This window comes from Solanum tuberosum, unplaced genomic scaffold, assembly GCF_000226075.1.
Source record: "Solanum tuberosum cultivar DM 1-3 516 R44 unplaced genomic scaffold, SolTub_3.0 scf00671, whole genome shotgun sequence".
Taxonomy (NCBI): Eukaryota; Viridiplantae; Streptophyta; class Magnoliopsida; order Solanales; family Solanaceae; genus Solanum; species Solanum tuberosum.
In genome coordinates, this window is record NW_006239603.1 from 115,002 (window position 1) to 122,052 (window position 7,051).

Sequence of the window (7,051 nt, forward strand, 5' to 3'; positions counted from 1 at the left end):
TGAATTTCAAATAAATTCAGTTGCGCCAAATTAATTCTGTTAGTTAACCAACATTCTGAATTAATTTATAAGAGAAAGGAAATGATTTAACAAGATTGATTAAATAAATTTTGTCCAAAAATATTATCAATCAATCATTTGCCAAATCCAAATCCAAATCCGAAGCCGAGCGAGCGACGACGACGGCGCGAGGGGGCACCTTCTTCTTAACCCTTTAAGAACTAAAGGAAGTGTATCCTAATATAAGGACAACAATTTCCTCTCTTCTACCGATATGGTAAAAATGACTATTCATTTGCACTTTTGCAATGACTTTTCATTTTTCCCTCCAAAATTGGTTCCCCCATTTTATTGGTTCTTCCACTTTCCATTTTCTCTTTTTATTTCCCATTCACTATTTCCCATTCACACCTTGCTAAACCCAACAATATATAGTCTCTGGGAGGACACCATTACATGTCCTTAATTTGCTAATGAAACTGGAGAAAACAAATCTGGTAAGTTGATGTACACAACTTGCACATGCTGGAAATGTGTTAGTTGTTGAAAATGGTGTACTAAGTTATGAAGAGGAGTTTAGTATTGTTGAACATAGGAAAGAGTTTGATTTGGGTGCTACTTTGGGTGATGGAGATCGATAATAAAGCAAGAAATATTAAACAATGGGATAAAAATTAGTGGTGGAAACAGGATGGTAGTAGTGAATTATGTAGCAAAGATTATGTAAAGGAGTGGATTGGAAGCTAGATTTTGTTGGAAAAATAATTGGAGTATCTCAAAAATATAATAATCTTTAAAAATTCTCTAATTTATTCACCCTTTATGATAATTATTGGGCATTGATATCCCTTCCTTAAATAGCATTGTTTGACCAGTTTTCCTTTTCCAAATTGCTAACACTAACTTTTAATTTGGACATTATTCTTCATGATTAGCAATTACACTCCTTTATTCCCATTATTAATTTCCTTGAATTCCAATCCTTTTTGCCGTTGGAGCTATCAACCACTTTTATGGTGTGAATCCTTTTCCTATATATATTTACCATGATTTTTACTATGGATGATATAGAAAAGAACAAAGTCTTCCTTGGATGTAGAACAAGAAAATTGTTCCTTCCTATTGTTTGAGTTGCTGGGTTTTCTACCATTCTAAGATCTTTGTTAGATTCTGGCTCTTAGTTTTATACTAGAAGAGCTTGTTGAATCCTGGGGGATACACCTTAACCGATGAAATATCCTTAAGGACAGTGCCATAGGCACGCCTCAAGCTACGAAATTTCCGTGATTTCCAATAGTTTCCCAACAGATTTGCCCATCAACTAATCCTGAATGGGACTTAAATGGTTGAGCTTTAAAGGGTAGTAATTCTTGACAGCCTATTTCATTGAACATTTTGCATCATAGATGCTTTAGGTGATTTTACAGTGATAAGTTTCCACATACTTGATATCCTTAAATATCCATATCTTATTTGATTACATCTTTGTTACATTTATGATTCGAGGATGTTGTTTATGTTGGTATATATACTATTAACCATATGTTAAGATATAATATTTATTATAGAATAAATATTTGCTCAATTTTAATAGATCATACATTCATTTATGGTGTCTGTTTACTTATATAGTAGATGATTTAGTGTGTAGAGTTTTAGCTTATACACATAGGATTAAATCATCAGTTCTTATAAGTATAAAGTTTTTTGTTCACAATCTACGATGGAAATTGGACATGCCATCGGGTACGATTGTAGCACAAGATTATATGTAATTTATCCTAATTATGGGAACGGTATAGTTCCAACTTCTTGTGTTAGTGCATTTTGTATGTTTTGAACGGGACCGAGTAGATATAGTTGTTTTAGACTGACTGACGAAAACATATTCTCTAAACTATTAAATGTACTTATACTCTTAATCCTGATATAACTATTATGATCTGTATATATTAATTATCGTTTTGATTTATTAAAAGGTGAGATTCTGAGATGGGTCAATATTCCTGGTAAGTTGGATGATAATAATATATATTGGTGAAATAATAAGTTAGTTGATGGAATCCATGTCTCGTTATAGAGATTGATTGATCTGCCTTTTTGAGAAACTTCTAAGTTTTTGTCAAACCTTGCATGTGGATTTATGAATCCGACGCATGAAATAAGTTAAGTAGTGCTCTAAAGGAAATTAATCATTAAGTTAAATTCGTCAGTAATTTAATTTATTGATTAGTATCTGAAATCTTAACATGGGGAATTACATAAGTGTTTAATGGGGAATTTTGAAATATAAATAGAGGAGTGCAATTACGAATTTCTAGTGGAATGATTTGTAATTTATTATGGTAAGAATAATTCAAATTAATTATTTGGAATTATTTCCAAAATAGGAAGCCTCAGTAATTAATTTTGTGGTCCCTACAGTGCACATATTTAACTAGAACTCAGAATCTTATTTTCTAAGGGAGAAGGAGAAAAAGTAGCGTTAGTTTGGTTAAAAAGAAAACAAACGTATATTTTTCTTCTCCTGGTTGGAGTGGGAAGAAATCCCTATAAGTAAGGATTCTCCTAACCTAGAAAAAGATTGATTAGTTTTCTATTCATACTTGCCACCAGTATTGAGAGAGTTCGGATGTGAACTTGGGATCACTGTAGAAGACCATAGCTATTGTCTATCTTGTAGATTCGTTTGAAGGTCTTTCTATCTTGGGGATTCGCTTGAAAGTATATGCTCACGCTTCAAGAGGTAATTCTTGAATTAAATTTCAATAAGTTTGTGTGTTCTAGCATGATTATGTGGTCTTAGCATAAACGGTATTGATTATCTATTATTCATGTAAGCCGTAAGATTCTGATATGCTTCCGCTATGCATATATGTTTTCCAACAATTGACATCAAGAGCCACACTTGCATCTATAAATATGTTTTGTTGAAAAATCTTGGTTGACGTGGAGGTTTGGCGGCGAGAGCTAATCTGTCTTTTGTGACTTTTGAGATAAAAGGTTAACAAAATTGGCTTTGTTGATCCAAGCACGTCAGAAACATTTTGTTAATCACAACGAATAGTCTCTATGTGTTGTTTATTTAATTATTAAAAAATAAAAAATTGGACATTACAAACTGCACGCCATGTGAGTGGTTGAACATATGGTCTAATTATTAATGGGTACTGGACTTGCTTGTACAGAAACTTTAATTAGATATTGACATATTTTAAGAAATACTCACGCTATGTAATTTTTTCCAATGTGATAAAAGAAATTTGTTGGGTACCAATTCTTGGTTCTTGAAGTTCACGTGCAAGTGGTAGCCAATGTTATTTTTTTTTAAAGAAATTTTTTGGGTTTTCTTTTTCTTTTTCAATAATTATTTGAGCATCATTCTTACACATTTTATAAATTAAGAATTTTGTGATTAATAAATAGTTATCATTAATGTGATTTATTTATTTGAAATCATTAAAAATTCTTAAAAGTTATATATATATATATGAGATTACAATATGTGAATTGAGAATTATGATAAATAAATAGGATCTACGAAAGTGGTCTATTTATCTGAGTCGTTAGAATATTCTCAATGTATCATGTATGGATTGTTCTTCATAAATGTATACTAGTAAAGGTTTGTTTACTCGGAAGGAGATTTACCTTTAGATACTAGTAACACTTAAAATTAATTCATGAGAAGAGATATTAAAGATTTTCACCGGTTTAAAAGGGAGAAATATAATATCTTGAATTCTCAAGTGTATTTATTGAGAGAACAATATGTTGTAAAGAGGTTAGTTGTGTGTCTTAGCCGAAAGACAGGACACAAGTATGTTTTGTGCTCATGAGATAATTATTAAAAAGAGACTAAAAATGTGAATCAAGTTATTTTAATCTTTAACTATGTCTGAAACTATTATTTTTTCAAATTTGGTCATAGTTAAGGTGGTCATGAATTTTATGATATCTGATTGACTTGAAATTTGATGGTTCCAACGAAAATCGTTTAGATGGTTTTAAATAGTTTGTCGGATTAAAATTTGATTTGAATATGATAAGATCATTCTTAATGTCAGTTATGTTCATGTAAAATTTAGAACATGATTACACGTGATGATTTAATATGAATTGATATGTGATAAGAATGTAGGTCATATTGTTTTAATTCCTAAAACTGCTTAAATCACCCGAATTTGAATTTGGTCATAGCTTTGGAAATAAAGATTCTTTATAGACTCCAATTGACCTGAAATTTGGTAAGTTCATTGATAACGGCCTAGTAAGAAGTACTCATTGCTAGGTGGTTATATTTTTGGGCAAAAAACTTAAGTATACAACTTAATAACTTTAATTGCACGAATAAAGCAATACTTTTTTTCAAATTAAATAGCAATAATTTTTTTTCAAAACTAGAATAACGTTTTCAGCCACAATTATCCATATCCCTTAAATTTCTCCAATTATTTTACCTTTCCTGATTTACTTCAATTTGTTATATATCATATCCCATAAAGAAAGGTTTCCGACAAAAATAAACTTCTCTTTCAAACAAAGATCGACGATCAAATATGCAGACCAATAAACTTTTCAATTTTAATTCATCACAGCGGGCATTGGGACTCATCAGGTAATCTTTTTGGTAGTAATTCCTTTGGTTTTGTCGAATTTGGTGGAATATACATCCATAAGATTTTGGTTAATGTTCTAGTGCAACTGTAAAAGGTTTAATTATTAAATAGATATTAAGATTTAACAATTGTTTGTGGAATATTATTAGGATTTTCACATAATCTGCATTTTGATTCTTTTTGGTATTTATTCGTTGTTTTATATTAACGCTTTTGGTGTAATACAACAACATCATATGATTTTGGTTGTAATATGATGCGTCGAATAAGTTTTTTACAAATTTTTTTAGGTTAATTGGTATGTTGCATGTCGAATGTTGACAAATTTTATCAATAGTTTCTTTTGGTATGTGATATGGTGTACACATACCAACTTAAAGTTAAATTTCAGGTACATATTTTTGTGTATTTAGTTGAATTGTTTGGTATATAAAATATAACTTCAAAAAAAAAATGGTTAGTTTTTTGGTGTATTTTATTTATCCGAATTAGTGTAGATAATAATTTGAAAATTGGTCATATGTGATTTGGTACTTAATTTGGTATATTTATTTCTATAAATTGGTGGTAAATTAATACTCTGATCAATGTGTTGTGTATTTTTGGGTTAAATGTCAAATTACTTTTGATATGTCGATTAGTGTAATTTGTATGGTTTAACTGATTGTGTGAATTACCACAAATTGGTTTAAGTATGCGATGTGGTAAATGACACCAAAATAATACTCTGATGTATGAGTTGGTATATTTATTGGTCTAATATATAATACCATAATTTCAAAATAGGTTGTTGTTATTCAACAATTCAGAGTTTTTTTTATTTTATTTCTGGGGTATTTTTTCTTTGTTTTGTTTTATATGGTTTGTAAGCTAGGAGTAGAAATCAGTTTTATTGATTGTGATTTTTGGTAAGTTAATTGGTAAAAATTATCGTTAAGTTATTTGGTTAAAATGATAATTTTTAATTTGTGAACACAATGGTCTGCCAGTTTGGTGTAATTCGGATATTATTGGTGTCATTTAGAGTGGTGTTTTTTGGTACAGAATGATGGTTTGCAAATTAATTCTATGTTGGTTGAATATTTTAGATTAGTAAGGTATTTGGTGTAATGTATTGGTTTTATTTGGTGTGATTCTGATTTTTTGGTGTCATTCATAGTGGTGTATTTTTAGTACATAATGATGGTGTGCAAATAAATTCTATGAAACCAGTTTTATTGATTATGTTTTTTGGTAAGTTAATTGGTAAAAATGATCGTTTTTTAATAGTGAACATGTTAGTCTTACAGTGTGGTGTAATTATGGTTTTTTTGGTATCATTCAAAATTGTGTATTTTAAAAAATAATGATGGTGTGCATATTGATAGTAATTTTGGTTGATAATCTGGATTGTTAAGTTATTTGATGAAAATGATAGTTTTTAATTTGTGAACATAGTGGTCTGTCAGTTTGGTGTAATTCGGATATTATTGGTGTCATTCAGAGTGGTGTTTTTTAGTACATAATGATGATTTGCAAATTTAATTCTATGTTGGTTGAATATTTTAGATTGGTAAGTTATTTGGTGTAATGAATCATTTTTATTCAGTGTGATTCTAATTTTTTTGATGTCATTCATAATGGTGTTTTTTTTAGTACATAATGATGGTGTACATATGCAGTTGCAGCTATCAGATACAGAAACAAGCATCGCGAAGATTATTGTTCCTCCAATTATAGTAATAAGAATTTTCAAGATACTTATGCAATTCGAATAGAACCATTGCCTTACGAAAGCACTTGGAATATTTCATCGCATATTTTGGAAAAGGTAGTGCTACCACCAATTTCAAGAAAACAACTAGGCAGACCACCAAGTAACAACCGTAAGAAGGGATTCAACGAAGAAAAATACAAGAAGAGTAAAGTCACTTGTTGTAAATGTGGTACATTGGGGCATACAAAAAGACTTGCCTCAAATTTGCTTATCAGAATTAATATTGCTGTATTTATTTTCAATCATTATTGTTGATGTTTTCTTCCAACAGTTCAGAATTTTTTAAAAACTGATAAATGCACTTTTATCCAATTTTGGTTACTCTTGAATTGACATTTCTTTGGTATTCTCTTGTTTGGCATACATGTTTGGTATTCTCGTGTTTGTCATACAATGTTGCATTCTGGGTGACTTAGATAATTGACAACATGTTAAAAAAAATATGCTATAACTTATGAGTGAATATTAGTGTAACATACAAATAAATCTAGCACAATTGGTGTACTAAAAAGAACATTGAATAACAATTAAAGCTAGTCAAAGTGAGTGTTTGATTTATAATAGACATCATTAACGTAAAAATTTGATATGATATTTGAATAATGCTAAAAAATATTTAAAAATACTGGTTGGTTGTACTATATAATACCCAGAACATACACAATTGGTATTGTTA